General features: G+C 37.3%; 1 protein-coding gene and 1 pseudogene across 1 annotated transcript in view; one reads left to right on the top strand and one right to left on the bottom strand.

Annotated features, from left to right (window-relative positions):
* Nucleotides 1–20,255, bottom strand: part of Nkain2 (sodium/potassium transporting ATPase interacting 2) — a 750,666-nt gene that overhangs the window by 206,896 nt on the left and 523,515 nt on the right. The window lies entirely within an intron of this gene.
* Nucleotides 1,177–13,412, top strand: LOC127674180 (40S ribosomal protein S3a-like; annotated as a pseudogene).

Here is a 20,255-nt window from a genome sequence, read left to right as displayed (position 1 = left end):
GTCTTGTGCTTGCCTTTTGCCATCTGGTTATCCCTGGTGTTTGTTGGTCTCGAGTCTGCCTCTTTTGTCCCCAGGTTTCTTGAGGTCTCCTGGTAGGCCTGTAGCTCTGTCTGTGGCAGACCACCTGTAGGGTCTTCCAGCTGGGTGCAGAGATGTTGCTGATGTGTTGCCCTGGCTGCAGTAGATCTCCTGGGAGTCTTCGGACTGTTTGGTCTTCCATGAAGCAGACTAGATATTGTCTAACTGCTCTGAGTGCAATGGGTTTTCTAGGATGGATCAGGAAATGGTGACTTCTTTGGAGCAGATCAGCCAAGAGCCTGCTCCAGCAGAAGGGGCAGAAAGGGGGGTGTTGATGCTCATTTTAAATAAGAACATAACCATCTTAATATTAGAGATCAATGACCTGTGAGCCTTTGAAATAAATCAATAGAAAGAAAAACATTGAAATCTATCAGATTTCTGCCTACATTTTATCATAAACATAAGCAATTTTTCCTAGATTGAAGTAACTTGAATGGTTGTTTTGCTTACATAGTTCTTTTCAGATATAACAAGTTGACACTGACGTGTACTCTGGCTGTAACCTCCTGAAAAGGCATTTCTGCGAGTTCCTATATAAGCCTTGCTGAGTTCCTATATTGGCATTGGCTCTGGTTTCCTGGATTAACATTGACTGTGAGTTCCTATATTAATATTGGCTCTGAGTTCCTGTATTGACATTGGCTATGAGTTCTTATTTAGACATTGACTGTGACTTCCTATATATGTCTTGGCTTTGAGTTTCTGCGTTGGCATTGGTCGTGAGCTGGTATATAGGCATTGGTATGTGTTCCAGTAAAATAGTTCCTATATAGTCACTGGTTGTAAGTTCCTGTATAGGCATTCAATATGATTTCCTATATAGTCACTGATAGTGCATTCCTATATAGTCTTTGGTTATGAGTTCTTATATAGGCACTGCCTGTGTGTTCTTGTGTAGGGATTGGATATAAATTTGTATAAAATCATTGGTTTTGAGTTCTTATATAGCACTTTGTTGTGTTTTCCTGTATTGGCATTGGATTCCACTTTAAAAGCTTCATGTCACATCATCCAAATATCAACATTTTTAGTCAGTGAAAGATTTTTCATGTTTATGCCCCTAGTAAATATTGTGGCATTTTTTATTCATAAGAAATGGTTGAATGTATTAATACTGTGACCACTTTCAGGAATACAGTGGCAGAGTCATATTTCCAAGAGCAGTTTGGTGCTTTGCAGTTTATGGCTGTGAGGTTTCCCTTGCAGCACTGGATGCAGTTTGCCCCGTGATTATCATTCTCTGGCTTCCATTTAATGATCAGCCATTTCATGATAGTTTGTCGTTAAAATCTAGTCACCCTTTCCTGTGAGTGTATTACCAATCATTTTATACTTAAATAAAAATCTTGCATTAGCACGTAGATATTAATGATTTGGGAACATTTATGATCTTTTCTTTACAGACCTACATACATGCGAGTGTGTGTGCGCGCGCGCACGCACGCGCGCACACACACACACACACACACACACACAATTTTCCTTCCATTTCCTATGCTATTTTCTCCATCTGTCTTTTTTTTTTTCCTACTATGGCTGTTCCTGCCAGTTTGTTTGCTTGCTGGGGTCAAAATACCAATTCTGAATACAAATAATTTATTTTTATTTCTGTTTTCCCCCCTGTTTATGGGTAAGGGTGCTTGGATAGAGGTACCAGAAACAAGGACACATTTCTTGTGTAGCAAGGAAACCAGTGGGATTCTATGTGGTATCCGATTATAGATTTTTCCAATCCCATATATGTCTCTACTCTTTATTGCAATCTATTGCAGTAGAGAAAAAATGACACATAGTTTTTTTGAGAAATCAGCAAGGAAACCAGAATGGCATAATGTTTAAAAATTCTGTTTGAATACTTTATAATTCTATAGCAAGCATAAGAAAGGGATATTTACCTGAAATTTCAATTAAAATACAAAATGGTCTGTCAAACTATTATATTATTGAATAAATTTCAGGAATTTGAAAAAAATATAATCTGTACTCTGAGCTACATTTATAAAAACCCTACCATTTACTTCAAATGAAGAGGACAGATGGTGTAATTTATCTCAAAGATGAGACTATTCTTAGGATACACACAAGATGTTAAAACAAATTCTGTTTTGCAGTTGGCCTTAGGAATAAATATATAAATAAAGTTCTGGGTTACATTTGTTGCAATGTTAATCAAACAGGACATGGGTACTAGAGTTAATATATAATTTGGAAAAATGATAGGATTGTATATTAGGGTTGGATCCTAGCATAGTCTCAATTACCAACTAGCTGCTGAGACTTCAAAATAGAAATTCTCATAGTTAGCAACAGACAAATGTGTGGTAGGGATTTGTCTGAATATAGAGAGTAGTGCTTAACCACCCCGGTACACTTTGGTAGTCAAAGTCATGAATTAGAATATAGATGTAAGCTGGCAGGAAGCAAGAACACTCTCAGTATCTTAAACTGAGTATCACCAATCCCATGTTTGTTATTCCTGGCTTCAATTCTTGGATTTAGACTAAAATTAAGTATTCATATTATCTTATTCTATAATTCTAATGAGCTTAGTTTTTCTACTCATTGAAGTTCAGAGCTTCAAAAAATGTAGAAATTAGCAAAGCAAAGAAAAAATTTTAGCCATAAAAATCAGCTATTTGTCACAATGACAAAAAGGCAATAGATCATCTACTTTCAATAAAAGAACAGACCAGAATATAAGCAGTGTACAAGAGAACATAAAACTCCTGGACTATTATGACCATGGAACATAAGAGGAACATTCTAACATATTTTCAGTGGGCTGTGAAATTATTGTCACATTTCAAAATAGTTTGCTGTACATTTGAAAACATTCACAATGTAGCATGCTACATACTTAGTAGACATGGGATTGCAATTTTAAACCACCTTTAGCATTTTTTAAATACTGTATAGACTATTAATGTAAAACAGTGCAAAAATATTTTTATAAGCTTAAATAATTTTGAAGAGAGATATGCCAGTATTCATTTTACTTAGAGCCTAACCACTATTTCTTCAAGTTCAATTAGACAAATGGGAAATCTGGGCTGAATAATGCCTAGAAATAGTATTTCTTTTATACCTAGCTAAAAGTGAAAATATTTTGGGGGTTTTATTTATTCATTTCTTTATACAGAATCTCAATATGTATTCTAAGCTGTCCTCAAATTCATCCTCCTCCCACCCCACTCTTTTAATGCTGAAAGGATAGCTCCACCATTCCTGGCCTTAAAACCAATCTATTAAAGAAGATTGTATTATATCATTTTGGCATCATTTAATAAATGACAAAAATATATTGCATTTCTTGAAAACAATTCCCATGAAAATCATTACAATGACTTACAAGAGGCTTCTAGTAAATGGGCAGATGGAACAGATAGAGTGCATAAGCTTGGTAAAATGCATAACAGTAAAAGTCATATATGAGAATAAAAGGGCAAAATTTCAAGTATAAGAGACAACTTAGAATTTTACTTTTTTCATAATTTAATTAGAGTGTATCTGGGAGGAGATGGTTCACTCCTCACACCATGTGGTTCTGGGATTAGAAATTAGGCACTAGGTAATTCAGGTGGTCAGGCCTAACACCAATGCCACCAGTCTGATAGAATTTTAATGCCAAAGTGAAGGATGGCTACTAAAATAGCAGAGAGAAAATTTTCATCTTTGAAAAATGAAGATCAGGAACTCTGTTTACTAGGAAAAGTAGGGTGTTTATTAAAAGACTTTACTGGAGAAAATGGAATTTAACCCATTAAAATGAACAGGTGAAAGTAGACCTGAAATAATAAAGAAATAATATATGTCAGCTTGACCACAAACTTTGAGTAACCTATGAAACCAGGAGCTTTGAGAAGGTGGATTGGACCAGTTGCCATAAAAATTGACTTTGCATTTTTTGCTACATAGAAAGTTATATCTGTAGTAAATGCCTGACAGCAATTATGCTAAAGAAAGCCTAAACTGATCTTCCAATAAAAACAATGTAGCACCTCCACTTATGACAACTACTGATGAAAAAGAAAACCTAGAGTAGCTAATTCCACAGGCACAAGGTCATCCATAGCTGAGGAATAAACAAAAACCATTATGAGATGAGGAGTTTTGCATGGCAGGTATTATTTTTAAATCTATGTATAATAAAATTATATTTCAAAATATTAAACAGTGCTGGCAACTAAACTTGGGTACTGTGCAAGAATAGTGCATGTTCTTAACTGTTGAGACATCTCTCCAATCACTGGATCTATATATTGTATACAGTCTTGCTCCTTGATTACAAAGTGCCCATCTTCTCTCCTCTGTGTTAGTAACAGGTAACCAGAAAGAAGTTCTATCTGGAACCCCCTGTGGCCACACCAGGCTGAGACTCCCTTTTCTGCCATTACCATGCTTCCCTGTTCAGCTGTCACCAGTGAAGATTCTTGTGGTTGATAAGAACTAACAGAGAGAACCACAACTGGACAATGAGCACAGAGTTAAGAGATTTTGGAGCACTAAGTCCTAAATGGGATGTCTTCATCAAGCCCCTCCACTCAGGGATCAAGGATTTATAGGGAAGAGGCGGTAGAAAGATTCTGAGTCAGAGGTGATAGATGACTCCAAGTAAATAGGATTCTTCTGACACACAAGACCGATTAACAAATGAGACTTTAGCAGTATGTGTAGGACCTGCACATTTGAGTCAGATGGGGCTTCAAGGCTGCAAAGTGGAAATGAACAAGAGCTTCCTTCTACCCTTAAGCTCTCTGCAATTGATGCTTGCTTGCAAATAACACAATAAGTTATTAGTTATTAACTACATTTCAGATGACAGCCAATGCAGCTTACTGCAGTCTTGCCTCTGGAAAGGATATAGAGAGTTCAGATAGATTTGCCTGTGCTAACTCTAGTCTTAGCAAGCTAGACAGGGGTTTGAGACTCTTCTGCCTTTTGTTACAGTGTGAATACGTCCATCTCCCAGCTACAGAAACAAATCCTTTGGTGGACTCAGGATTCCCAATGTCAGCTTTTGGGGTGAAAATTATGTGAGGGAAAACTAAATATTGAATGTTGCAGATTCTTTAGCCAAACTCAGTTCCTGGTGTCATAAAAAGTCCATCTTCTTGCAATAAATGCAAGTATATCTGATTCCAGGGAAGACAAGCCTTGACATGACCAGCAAACTTAAAACAGGTTATGTGAATTACACTTAGAGTTGTATTTATTTTGCAAATGGCATCATTTTTCAATTGCTGACACCACAGAGACAGAAAAAAGGGCTATGTTTTAGCTATCACTGGTACAGTGAAACGTGTTTATCCTGGAGAAAAGAAGCCATGTGGTAAGGTAACAAAGGGAAAGACAACAAAACCTGTGCAGCTCCCAATCCATGGTTGATTTCTATTGGCCAGAACAGTTGCAACCATTCAAAGTCCATAAAAATCTCAAGCACAAGTCTTATTCTTAGTCTTAATTTAGTAAATGATCAATATTTAACGCAAGAGCTTTTGAAAAGCATTTTGACCACCTGAATTTCAATCAGAATCAGCGACAATGATGCACATATCATTCCTATCTTTCAAAGCTTCTGAGTGTGAGGAAGAGGTGGTTGGCCAAAGCAATGGTTTAGAGAGCATTTTCAAAGCATCCTTCTACTGGGAGGAATGCATCTATTGATTATGCAGCATCAAAGAGTCAGCCTTAAAAACACATACAGGGGTATAGTTATTTAGGAACACACACATGTATGTATGTAACAACAGTTAAAGGAAAAGAGGCCATAAATTTGAAAGAGGGCAAGGATGGATGTACAGATAGTGGGGGTTTTGGTGGGAAGAAAGGGAAGGAGAAAATGATATAGTTATACCACAATCTCTAAAAGTTTAAACATATTTTAAAAATAAAACATTCTCCACTTGCCAGAAACCACATCCTCACTTCCTGCCTAGGCAACATTCTTTTTTTATCAAAATTCTTTCTTTTTTTTTTTTTTTTTATAAACATTTGTTCAGTCTAGGTTTCTATATTGATTTGGAAATCGTTTTCCCTATAAGAGGTAATAAATTAAACCCTTTCACTTGCTAGCTTATGTTTCTAAACTTGGGAGAAGGCTAATAGTTTTCTCTATGGCAATATGCATATCCACTAAAAGTAATCCATTCCCAGAAGGTAGAAGTGAGATGTGAGGCTGTGAAGGTGTTCTGCCCATCGGGATTTTTTTCTGTCCTAAATTGTTTATTTGGTGTGAATTTTACAAATATTATGTATATTAGCTGTGAGGTGGAGTGGGAGAGTATTGTGCCTTCTCTAGGCTGCACTGCGAGAGCCACCAATAGTGTGGTGGAACTTGTGTCCAGCAGATGTCAGCCCACACATCTCTCCGTGTTTGTGGACTGGTTTGGTGATGCACTGATGTCAGGATTTCTTCTTATAGCTGTAAAGAATGGATCGATGAGGATAACATTAAAAAATGTATATGTGGAATCTTCGCCAACTCAGTAGGAATTCAGAACTCTTAGAGCCCCATATCCAGCTCTCTCCTCAGCAAGACTGAAGGCTTCGGGCAAATTTTAGCGGTAAACATTGTGGTAACAGGCTTGCTATAAGTTATACCCTTTGGAACCAGGCATTTGCAACCACTATGGTGGATATGAATCCTGCAAATTACCTAAACTTGCTTACCCTTGTATCCCAGCCTTCAGGCTTTATCAAGGTCATGTGAGGTGGGGAGCCTGCGCTGTGCAGAGAGCAGACACTATTGCCAAAGTGGACACTCAAGAAGAGAGTGCATCATGCCAGAGTGCTTCCCCATCATAGCTCCTAGATATACTTATATACACTCATCTTGGCTCACCTGATGGCTGCCACCAGAGAAAATAAAGAAGCCTTCCCCCATCATGTACTTTGTAAGAAAATGGGTAATTATGCCTAGGAATAAAAGGAAAACTGAAGGAAAAACTATGAACCTTCTAAAAGCAAACATTGTCCACCTTCAACTTTTCAACAGACAAACACGTTTACAGGCCTTGGTTTGACAAGCAAAATCACAACATTGCCCAAAATATATTATTTCTTTCTGTGTAAAGAGAATAAATGTTTAGTGCATACACAGGAAAGCTTGCTTATGATCTTGATTCTGGAAGAAGCTGTGAACCTTCTCTTTTGTCAACAAAACAGAAATTATACTAAATAGTTTGTATGGTCTTTTCTAGAATTTTGACTCTTGAAATTAATGCTTTGAATGGGATTACTATAGCTTCTTCTATAATGCTATCTAGCTAGACATTTTAGCTTACTCTTCAGAGTCCAAAGTTAGAGTGTATTTAAAATATCTTTTAGTGAGTTTGCTTTATTTCTCATTTTATCTACAAATACTAATTAAAAGTAGCTACCAGTGTTTTTATAAAGAAAGAGGCAGTATAAAATTTATTACTGTTCTATCACTGTACAGTTGAGAAATTTGTTCTATTAAAATTCTATATATCTTCTCTTGAAAGTATTAAATAAAACAAGAAAAACAAATATTCAAAACCATTGGCTGCCTTGCAATTCCTTTGTCTCCTTGCATGGGTGATTTGTTTTATTTACTATTTGAATTAATGAATATATTTCATTCTGTTCTTCCAGGGCCAGGCTCTTGATAATTAAGTACCATTCAGAAGCAAAACTCAAAACTTTGGTGTGTAGTTTGATATTGATGCCAATGTAAAGTGATGGACCTTAAAGACAGATATAAAACCTTATTCTAGAAGAGTAGTTTATAACTTGAGAGCTCTCACTAAGGGTCTTGACCTATTTTGAGTGGTTATATGAATACTGAGATATTAATGCTAGATAGAAATTCCATCCTCTGGCTCATGCTGATGTTTTGTAGACTTGTTGGTAACCAGAGAGCTTGGCTCAACGCCCCCTAGCTGAGCTGTTTGCACAGGTTTCTTGAGAGCAAAACATCCTGTGGCTTATTTTCATTCCTGCCTTCCTGCCCGGTGTGGTAGGGACTTCCCAGGTGCCTGACCTATGACTATAATTGATTTTTCCTATTCCCTTCCCTGGGCTCTAGTATATATATATTGCTGGTCTCTCAGTAAGGTGTGTGTGTGGGGGCGGGGCATTCTCATTGCAGAATGACTCGTGTCTGTGTTTTTTAATCCCCCTGGGAATAAACTGCTTGAAGATCTTCCTGCATTGCGTCATTCCTTGCTGGCGAGGGTGGTCGCGACATAGACTGATGTTTAGTATATCCTGCTCAAGGTACTATCAATGGAACAGCATTTGCTTGTTGCTCCTTTTCTATAAAGCCAGCTGAAGCAGCACTTTTTTGATGGTCTCCAGTAAAATTCTATAAATGGTGAATATCACTCTTGATTCAGCCCTTAAAGGCTCAACTGTCTGAGTTGACAGTCTTGTTATCAAGTTTGGGGTTTTGTTTACTTGTAACTAAATTATTATGGGAGAATTTTCACTGTAGCTGAAGAAACCATCAGGACCATCTAATAGAACATAAAGTAGATTAAAGGATAGTTACATGGGTTTGGTGGCTCAGCAGAGTAAAGAAGCAATGAAGCTTGCGTTCACAGGTACTGAGAAGGCTACTGGCTTTTGCTACTGACTAAAATACATTTAAACACTGAGATTAAGTTGCAGCATTTACTATTTTAAATTTCATAATCTCTTTGTAAAAATCCCAAATATTCACTATTTCTGTTTTCTCCACAATAACACTGCTTGCTTACTTCACTCACTAACAACAACAGTGACACCAATACTAACTAAGAAAAGAATACTGCCAATTTTTCTTCATTATTTATTTTCACACATGAAATTAAATGAATTAAGGGAAGTAGTATTAAGAATGTAGATTGTCATCCCTGTAGTTCTTTCAGACAGGAACAATTATGGGTCAGAGTTGTGACTGTGGTATGGCCCCCCTCACACTCATTTGATGTCCTGTATTCCTGCTGGAGGTGGGCTCTATAAGTTCCCTCTCCCTACTGTAGGGCATTTCATCTAAGGTTCCTCCTTTTGAATTCTGAGAGTCTCTCACTTCCCAGGTCTCTGGTGCATTCTGGAGGGTCTCCCCAACCTCCTATCTCCCAAGGTTGCCTATTTCCATTCTTTCTGCTGGCCATTAGGGTGTCAGTTATCTTCCCTCACCCAATACCCCTCTCTCCTACACATCCCCAGCCTGGTTCATATTTCCTCTCAGATCCTTCCCTCCCCACTTGTGATTGCTTTGTTCTCCATCCCAAGTGGGACTGAGGCATCCTTACATGGACACTTCAGCTTGTTGACCTTTTTGAATTATGTGAAATATTTTGGGTACTCTGTACTTTTTTGGGGGAGGAGGGGCTAATATCCACTTATTAGTGATCTATTTTCAATTTTCTGAGGAACCTCCAAACTGATTTCCAGAGTACTTGTGCCAGTTTGCAATCCTACCAGAAATGGAGGAGTATATTTCTTTGTCCACATCCTTTCCAACATGGGCTGTCACCTGAGGTTTTGTTCTTAGCCATTCTGATTGCTGTAAGGTGGAATTTCAGTGTTGTTTTGATTTGTATTTCTCTGATCACTAAAGACTTTGAACATTTCTTTAGGTATTTCTCAGCCATTTGAGATTCCTCAGTTGTGAAATATCAGTTTAGTTCTATATGCCATTTTTTGATTGGGTTGTTTGTTTGTTTGTTCATTTTTTTTGGTGATTATTTTATTGAGTTCTTTATATAGTTTGGATATTAGCCCTTTATCTGAGAGGAAAAGAATAGGGCAAAGGAATGTCCCAAGGCCTGACCCTATTTCTGAGGCTATGGAGCACTCACAAAAAGGGCCCTAGCATGAATGTACTCTGGAAGACCCATCAAGTAGCTGAAAGAGTCAGATGCAGATGTTTGTGCCCAACCAATAGACAGAATCAGCTGACCACTGTTGTTGAATTAGAGAAGGCTGAAGGAAGCTGAGAAGGGCAGTTTTATAGAAGGACTAGCAGTCTCAATTAAACTGGATCCCCAAGATCTCTCAAACACTGGATCACCAAACAGGCAGCATATACCAGCTGATAAGAGGCCCCCAACACACATACAGTAGAGTACTGCCAGATCTGTGCTCATCCAGAGATGTTGCACCTAACTGTCAAGACCTGGAGGCCCCAGGGAGTTTAGAGGTCAGGTGGGGTGTGGGGGTGTGGACATCCATGTGGAGACAGGGTGTGGGGAGGAGGTATGGGATGTTTAACAGTTGGAGGGTAGACAGGGGTTGGGGGAATAAAATATGAATTGTAAAAAAATAAATTATTAATTCTTAAAAAACGAATGCAGAATATCAAGTCTCAGGAACTATTTACCCCAGTGCAACAATCTATGAAATAATTGCCTTTGTTAGAAATCTAGAAACTAGTTAAAATACTCCTGTGGTACATTTGAATCCAAAGCTAGCGTTATCAAAAACATTAGAAAAATCCAAGGTTCTCACTCATCTCAGCCTGTCCCTAGGTTCATTGAAGTGGTTAATGTGATTGGGGAAAGACTCCTAGCTTCTGGATTCTTTGAGGGAAAGAAAGAGAGGACTGAAACCTAGTTCTGCCCATTCAGATATTTTGGTATATTGCTTAAGGGAGGGTTTCTGTCTTTTCTGTATCTCTAATGGCAGCACTTAGACTCAAGCCCAGGTCCATCGAAAACAGAAGTGACACTTTGGAACATTACATACATACCCGATACAGTCTCTACTCTGGTCATGAGACATTGAGGGGGCAAACCACTTAGAACTCCTATCTTTTCTGTGGAGGAGGAAAAGATTTGGAGTTTGTATAATAATAAGGTTAGCATGTGAGTGATTCTGATTGGCTCCTCTTGTGCCTGCTTTGAAGCACTGATGGGAGTGGGCACAATCTAGGGGCTGCTGATAATAAAAGAGAACTGGGAGGTTTTTCACAAGTCAGAGAACCTGTAGTGTTACGGACATATATCAAGAGAACAAGAGAATATGGGTTATTAATAGAGCAACTACCAAATTCCTATCATTTACAAATAGAGAAGCAGAGCAACATTGATGACACACCCACTGAAAGTGTTTAAGGAGATTCCTGAATCTTTATGCAGACTACTGAGTGAAGATTATTCCCAATAATAATGTTAGTTCATAGTGTTTAAGAAAGGTTTCTATGTTTTTAAATGCATGGGATAAAAATTACAAGGTATACAAACAAACAAACAAAACAACAACAATGACAAAACCAAAAACCAAACGAAAACAAAACCCCCCAAAAATGAAAAACCAAAAATCACCACCACCACCAAAACCTCAAAAACCCAAGAAGCTGCGGCACATGAATGTAGTCTATCTACAGAAACTGATGCCTAGCTCATGATGGTATATGAAGTATCTGGCACATAATTCAAAATGGTCATCATAAATAAATTTACCATCTCATACAATTATATGCAAGCCAAATGATATTATTTATAATGAGATGAAAATACAAAAAAAGGGGGAACTAATAAAAACAGGAGTTGAGGAACACAAAAGATGAATTGACAAACTCACTAAAAAGGCTTGAATGGCAGAGCTGAGTTTGGCATAACAATCATGAACTAAAAGAGAAATTATTTGAAATGATACAAATAAGGAAGGAAAAGAAAATACTGAACAGAGCCAAAGACAGCAAAGGGATGTCAGTGAGCTCCAAAGAGTACTTTATAAGCTGTACGTTCTCATTAAAGACCACTTTTCCAAGTGTCTATTCCTTTTATTGAGCAGAGAGACACTTTGACTAAGGGTCTCTTCATTTCCTTCTTCCAAAAATTCAACCAAACAGAGCTGAAAGCACTGTCTAGCATTAAGTATTATAAGCAGAAATATGATTTATTGACAAGATTCAGAAGCAAGAATAATTTAGCAAAAAAATGCCTAGGATCTATTGCCAGAAAATTTTCGATAATGCTCTCAAAAGATAGAAGGTAATAAAAGCTCGTCTCACAATAAACACTGCTGTGGACAATTTGGTGGGGAATGATTTCCTGATTGATACTCCTAAGAACCATCACTATGATGATGACAGTAGAGATAATGGGAGCAGCTTCACTTCCTGGTTCACAAGACTTGATACCCTCCATCAGCTAGACCTCACGTCTTTGCAGACCTTGGACCACTTCATCTAAGTTATCACAGTTTTAGAATGAAATTTGTAGGTACTGAGAAAGGATGTTAATGAGGCACAAAAAGAGGGCCACTGGAATTTTCTTCTTCATAATAAGAATCTGTCCCTGGATATGGGCATTAAGAATAACATTCTTCCATACTTCATAAATATTTAGAACAGTTCTCTATCTTTTTAAACAGTAAAGTCCACTGTCAAGATAAAACAAAATGTGTGGTATTTGATGGGTACTTTAGTGTTAAAGCCAACTGTCCCTCTCTGTGTTTAAATAATCTCAGTTTGTAAGCACCTCTATTGCCCACAGATTCATATATAATTCAATTACACACAATTCAGCTCACACAGATAATATAAAAATAAAAATGGAAACCTTGATTTTTGGGGCTACAATCAATCAACACCCATTAAGAAAGCAAGGAATTTTTTGGCTCTTTGAGCAGTACTGTAGTGACTGGCAATAACAAATGACAACCGACAGCAATAAGAGAATCATGAAGCAAGTGGTTGATTTATTTTTCTAAGAAAGATTAGCATATGATGTGAAAGCTCTGCGTTTTCTCAACACTATAAACAAGGAAAAACCACCAGTCATAAGGATGTAAGGATCCAAAACTGCATCTGATGATCTTAAGGGTCTTTGAGGGGGCCTTGCTGATCTGCAGAAATTTAAGCTAATTACTGAGGATGCTAAGGGCAAACCTGTCCAACTAAGTTCCATGGCATGGATCCTACTGAGAAAAAAATGTGGCTGTTGTCAAAAAGTGGCAGACCACAAGTAAAACTCATGTTGATGTCAAGACAACTGATGGTCATTTATTTTTCTCCACCTATTCTTTGTTGTTTTTCTCTTTAAAAATGCAACAAACAGATACTTAAAATATTCTATGTGCACCATCAGCAGGTTAATCAGATCTGGAAGGGCAAATGACTTGATCAAAGTGGTAAGTAAATTTATTCCAGACAGCAATGGAAAAGACATAGAAAAAAGCTTGCATGTCCATTTATAATCTTCATGATGTCTTTGTTAGAAAAGTAAAAAATGCTGAAAAACACAAGTTTGAGATGGAAAAGCTCATGGAGCTCCATGGCAAAGGCAGTAGCTCTGGTAAGACTGCCAGAAGACAAGTTTGGTGTTAGAGGTCAACAAGCTGGTAAACATAAACCATCAGTACAAGGACCTTTGACCATTGGGGGAGGAGAGAGAAAGGAGGAGGGGGAAGGGAAGGGAAGTGAGGAGGGTGGAAGGGGAAGGGGGAGGGAAAGGGACAGGGACAGGGACAGGGAGAGGGACAGGGACAGGTACAGGATGAGGGAGAGAGAATGAGGACTATTTTTTTTTTACTGAGAAAAAATGTACTTAAAATATTCGGCATGCCAGTCTCAAGATTCTCAGCATTAGGCAGTATTACAGAAGGATTTTAACAGGATGAGCTGCACAGACTTTTCTGCCTGGGAAGGAACAGGTTAGTAGAAAAAAAACAGATTGTCAATTAAGCATGAGTTGAAAGTTCAGCTTTCAGAAAATCCTGAACTTATGCCTCACGTTTCAAGAAACAGATCCTGAGGAAGAACAGAAATAGATGAAGGCTAAAGATAAGAAGAAAAACTTACATAAGCCAAGTGTATGAGTCTCTCTACCCATGTCACTGGCTCACGTAAATGCCAGACATCCTTTTATATACAGCCTGGATATAGCAGACATTGGCATTTAAGTATAGATTGCTGTAAGAGAAAATTGCCCTTGAATGAATATAAATTTACTGGAGAGAAAAATGATTTCCCCCAGTTAACAGTTAGAACCCCAATAATAGAAATGTTTTCAAGCAGAGGTTGTAGGGAGAGAGAAGAGCTATAATGATACCTCAGTTCACATTTAAAAAAAAAAAAGAAAATCAGCTTCAGTTTAAATTGTAGGTTGTGTACACAGAGCCCTTCTCCTCCCTCTTGCCTCAAATCTCAGGCTTCATGTTAAATGGGACAAATCACATCGTTCGTAGTTCTGCTCTGCTTGGTACAGCTGCTGGCTGCCAGTGGTGCCCTAAAAATATGTTGTTTGTTTATTTTGTGTCATAGCAGTCTCCCGAATGGTGCAGAGAAGTGCAAGTGCTCATTTCCCTTTGTGTCAGTGAACCACATGATGAAAGACTTAAGACCTTTGCCAGCCTCAGCAATAAAAAGTCCCAAATAAGGGGCCCAGGTAGCACTTGTGCCTCTGCTTCTCTTGAATTCTATTTTCTTTGGATTCATGAGGCAAAGCTGACAAGCAGCTTGCCTGTCATCAGAGCCTCTTGCCTGGGTCTCAGTGAAGCAAAGCCAAGCTAAAAACCGCCTTTGTGGGTAATCATTGATCTCCTCTGGAGATTAACATCTATAAGCACATGGGGCAGAAAAGAAAAAAAAATCAATAATGCATCACAGAAGCAAAATAAAACAGATTCCAGGTAAATGTTCACGGAGATTATTTAAATAGAGCTTTTTAATGACTTTTACTTTATAACTTGCATGATCAGATAGTGTCACTAGTCATACTGGCAGAGCACATAGGGGGACTGCTTACCTCACAGTTGTTGAAAACAATTATTATATGTAAAACCATCTTACATACTATGTTCAAAATAATGATATGATATGTGAGATTTACACTATTCATTAATACTACTTTGGTCCTTTTTCATTAGGTGAGTCTCAAAATAATAAAGCATCTGGAATGTAAATATTTATATGAGCTAATTGGTACAAAGGCAAGATTGGCAACAGTAATTTCATGCCAAACAATTTTTGGCAAGGTACTTCTGGCTATTGAAAAACAAAAGCATCAATGGGATTCTGATAAACAGAGATTTTCCAATCTAAAGGATAATTAAGTAAAATGTAATCTAAGAATGATTTTATAAAAATAGTTTAATAACTCATTGTCTTCTAGCAGCTAAGTCACTGAAGACTTTCTAAAATTTAGTGACATAGAAATATATTTAGATTATTAGCATGGGAGAAATATGTTACCTAAAGAGCAGACTTCTATCCAGCTCCTACATAACATCAATTCTTGTGAGAAGTATGGATATCCACCACATATATATCCTATATGTATATGGGATATATAGGTATATGTGTATGCATACTGTATATGTATGTATATACACATGTATATGTATACATACACACATACACACACCACATACATATACATATACATATACATATACATATACATATACATATACATATACATATACATATACACATATATATCCCATACAAATATATCCCATGCACATATAGGATATGTATGATAAATTCAGACTAAACATTGTGGTGGTTTGAAAATGATTGGCTCAGGGAGTGGAACTGTTAAGAGGAAGTATGTCACTGAGGGATGGACAATAAAACCCTCTTACACACCACGTGGGAGCCAATCTTCTCCTATCAGCCTTCAGATGAAGATGTAGAACTCTCAGCTCCTGCACTATGCCTGCCATTGATACCGGTATGCTCCCACCTTGATAATGGACTGAACTTTGGAACGTGTAAGCCAGTCCCAATTAAATGTTGTCTTTATAAGAATTGCCTTGGTCATTGTTTCTGTTCACAGCAGTAAAACCCTAATGAAGACATCCATGATTCTAAACTTCAGAAACAGGGATGAGTGATGTTTATCTTTACAGTGAATGGGGAGAGAAAGAAAGGTTAAAACTGCAGAGGTAAAAGGGAGTCACAGAGCCAGGCATAAAAGGCAGACAGAAATGGAAACAGACACATGGAAGGTGGTAAAAGAAATTGAAAGTATTGACAAAATAAATATAAATCTGATCCTAATGAGAGACACAGAGGGTAGAAACAAAGACCTGAAAAGAAAGAACATAAAGACAATGCACATAAATATAGAATAGAAAGGGACAGAAGGTTAGGAAAGCTCCATTATTTTTAGACAGTAATCTGTAATTGTGGATTACAGACTAAGGGAGAGCTGGTCAGAACTGCAGGCTCACCCTCAGGTGGAAGTCACAGTCTATTTTGTTTTCCTGTCTATCATGCCCTCAGCCATGCAGTTCCATCCTATGCAGATTTGGATCTTAGGTCAACTACCGGCCATCTGAGTGGGCCTTGGTTCTGATTCATCAGAGCAATGATCCTATTGGCTATCTTGCAGATGTTCTAGGCACATGTAGAATATATAGCCACATTGTATATACATTCTCTTCACAAGATCTGAAGCTGTAGAAGTCTCATGAAGGGTTGATGTATCCATATTCCTGTGGTGGTACAAATCAGCACTCTCAGGTGACATCGTTCAGAGACAGAACGAGTGTGAAGCTGGTTCTAGCTCAAAGGCATGTGAAGAGTAATGTACATTTTTCCTCAAATCTTTTGATTGAGTTTACTAGACTTTATATCACTGTTTGCATATGACAGCTTTTATAAAATGAAAGTTGCAGGCCTTAGCATTCATAATTACTTCTTTAGATGTATATTTGTTTTTATGTTGAGAACAGGTCTCGCTATGTGACTCTATCCATAACTCATAGCAGTCTTCTTGAAGACTAAAACTGCAGATATATGCCAACACATTGGGATCTCTATACTTTGTTTTATATAATGAATTTTACTCTTAATTTTATGTCTTTCTAATTTAGACTCTTTCCTAGGATCAGTAGATGTGAGGAGAATTATTTATTCTAAAATAGCTTAACCAATATTTGATAAATCACCTTTCTCCATGAGCAGGATACAACCTTTAAATATTTCCATACAAATCAAATATGTGATACTTAAGTGAAGAAACTGTCTTCTGCACAGAGCTTAGCTATACCAACAAGAAGAAATATGAAATTTCAAGAACATGTAAGATGACCAACTATTTGGTTTAACTGGACAATGATCACTTTAAGTTCAGATGAACAGAAGCTTCTTGGTGTGTTTATAAATAGCATTGTTGACTCATTGTTCAGTACACTATGCTATTTATGAATTGTGTGCTTAGATATTAAAATTAAAAGTATAATCTTCTCTATACTTATATTATGAAGAAACTGATGAAGTTGTAGACAAGGAGGTAGAAGGGAAATGAATGACTTATTAGTGTGCTGATAATGAACTAACTAAGCTCAAGAGATAGATGTGGAGACTTGATGAAAGAGAAGAATTCATACATTTCAGGATGTAGGAGATAAATGGACTGAAAATATCCCTGGGGCAGTGACACTCTGGCCTTCCTATCAATGAGAGCAGGAAGCAACTGAAATCCTGAAAGGGTATGTATTGCTTGCTATGAACACAGCTATGTTAAGGTCTCCAGTGCCCTAGACCCATGGGAAATGGTAAAGCCTTTACTCGGCTAGGATACGGTAAATGGAGAAACCTTCTTCTGGTCATTGTGTGGATGACAATAGTGTGTTCAGAAAATGTCATCATAGTTTTTTCCCCACATTTGCTTATAGCATGAAGAGTGTTTTCTACATAGATTAACCAGAGCTCTCTCTTTGTCAGCTGTATACAATACTAACACCTCCTTGCTCAGCTGTGTGCAGTAGCCCATCTCCCTGCTCAACTCTATTTAATAATAAACATATTGAGTTTCTGGGGCTCAGAGGCAGTAGCTTTTCCACTAGAGAGCTCAGACTCCCAAATCCCTGATTTTCTGTACATGTGTCCTCATTTCTGTCCTATCTTCATTCCATTACCACCACATTTAGGTCAATCCTTGAAGCCTTACAGAGTTTGCAATGTCAGGACTGAATTGCTGCAATAAGCACTGATTCATTGGAGTCAGGGACTCATGGAAATGCATGCATGTGATAGCCGCCTCTCTGGGTAGAATCTAATCACTGTATAGTATGAGACTGAGCTATCAACTTATTAGCGTCTAAAGTTGTGACTTGATTCAGCTTCATTGTTGGAGGTGATTTTAAAACAATTGGTGAGAATAGAGACAAACATTAAGAGGGAAAAGCAGATTCAGGAAACCTGAGATTATAATGGCTCCAGGAGAACAGAGGGAGGATGACCGGGCCCTGGAATCATGTATTTGCTGAACAGAAGGATGTGTGCTGATAACAGTTGAAGTCCTATTTATAAAACTGATAAAAGTGAAAGATACAGACAGAATATCACAGATGGCTCCTTTCTACTGCGTAAACAATGTTTAACTTTAGTGTATTTGCCCATATTTTTTATTTTTTCTCTCAAGTATAGCATGCCAAATAATTAATTATCTTTCATATTATAGCTGTTAGTACAAATCATGTTTACATCCTTCCTTTGAGAATTTCTCTTATTTAACAAGAGAAACACATCTTACTCTATTTCTGATTGTATTTAGACTACACGTCAAAGAGAAAAATGTTATTAAGTACTTACGCCTGAGAATTCTGTATGATATTAATTGATTGGGCCTAGAATGACATCCTAAGTAATATTGTACATTACAAATGAAGAAGGGAAACTGCTATTCCAGGCCAATAACTCGTAATGATTCCCATGAGACATTAACATGATTGTTTATTTAGGAGATATTTGTGATTCAGTGCAAGTAATTTAGCTCTGAAATGGTTTTTTGCTTATAAAGTTAAGCATAAGAAATATGATCTGAACTTAGCTCATTGCACAACATGCTGTCTACAATCTCCACTTAAACCTTACATTTTTTAGGAAATACAATTATTTGTCATTTGTGGTAGTCTGTAACCCTTACTAACATTTTAAGCATATTTATATTTTTATTCTCTGCTCCCAAATGTTGTGATAAATAAGATTGACTCAGAGGGGAAGAGAATTCTTAAAATGTTCTGCACAGAAGCAGCTATTGTCCACAGGTGATAATAGTTGATAAGGGAAGAGATGGATAAGTGATGCAGAAGACTGAGTGGTATCATATTGGCTTTATGAGTCAGTTGTCTACCTGGAGGAAAGGTAAAAGTAGTAGGATTTGCTTTGCTTTCACGTATCATTGAGAGCTAATCTGAAATGTTTATATTATCCTCAAATAGCCAGAGAAGGGACTGAACTAAGGATAAAATAAAGGACTCTACCTTTATTTAAGCTCAAGGTAATTTCTTTATCATTTAGTTCATAGTCACAAAGTATTTATTATACAACCAGTAGTAAAATTTAACGAAGTCTACACCCAGATCTAGAATATTTTACCTTCTACTTCCCAATTTACAAGTAGGGAAAACCAGATAAAGCTAATAACGAACAACTCCCCCGCCCCTCCCCTGCACTTAATTTGTCTTCTGAATCTATTTGAGTTCTTGCATTCGGCTTGTTCCAGGAAATGTCTTCTGATTACATTTCTATTCTTTTTCTCTATAACCCTGAGGAAACTACTTGTTTACATGCATATTTGCTTCTTCTTCCCACCTGTTTTGAATATTTGTATGAAGTATAGTGATGCTGTAAAATACCAAACACATATGTTTTCTGAGTCACTGGCCTTTACATGATTTCTGCATCTGAGTTTCCAGGAAGACTAGGGACCTACACCTAAATGAGTCCAGCATTGTAGGTCTGTGTTAAAATGGAGCCTACCATCTCTGGGTACAGCCAACAGCTGAGCTCTGTCTAAACTGTGTTACTTCTAACAACTGATGCCCACATTCTAGAACATGTAACCATTAAGTTCAACATCCCAGGGTTATGTAACAACTAAACCCAGTACCATAAGTCTTTTTAACAACTGAGCCCATATTGTAGTATATCTAATAACTGAGCCCAGAACTGTGGTTATATCTGAGTTGGTGCAGCACTTATATCTAACAGTAAGACATAACATTACAGCTGCTTGTTACTGTTGGTACTGGGAAAATGAAAGATGTTTCTTGTGCTGACCAGTTTTTCTTGTAAGGAGCCAAAAGTTCTATTGGCTATTTTTTGAACTTTGACATTGGACTAGGAATTTGATGACTCAGTTCTCATTTTTCAGATCCATGCCAAATCACTAGTTATTGTTGAGATGGAGTAGATGTAGTACAGATATAGAAGTTTTTTAATAATAGGTACTTTTAACATAGTACTGACTTGAAAGAAAATGTTT

Source organism: Apodemus sylvaticus, chromosome 23, assembly GCF_947179515.1.
Source record: "Apodemus sylvaticus chromosome 23, mApoSyl1.1, whole genome shotgun sequence".
NCBI classification, from domain to species: domain Eukaryota; kingdom Metazoa; phylum Chordata; class Mammalia; order Rodentia; family Muridae; genus Apodemus; species Apodemus sylvaticus.
The sequence above is the reverse complement of the archived record's forward strand: the minus strand, read 5'-3'. Positions and strand labels throughout refer to the sequence as shown.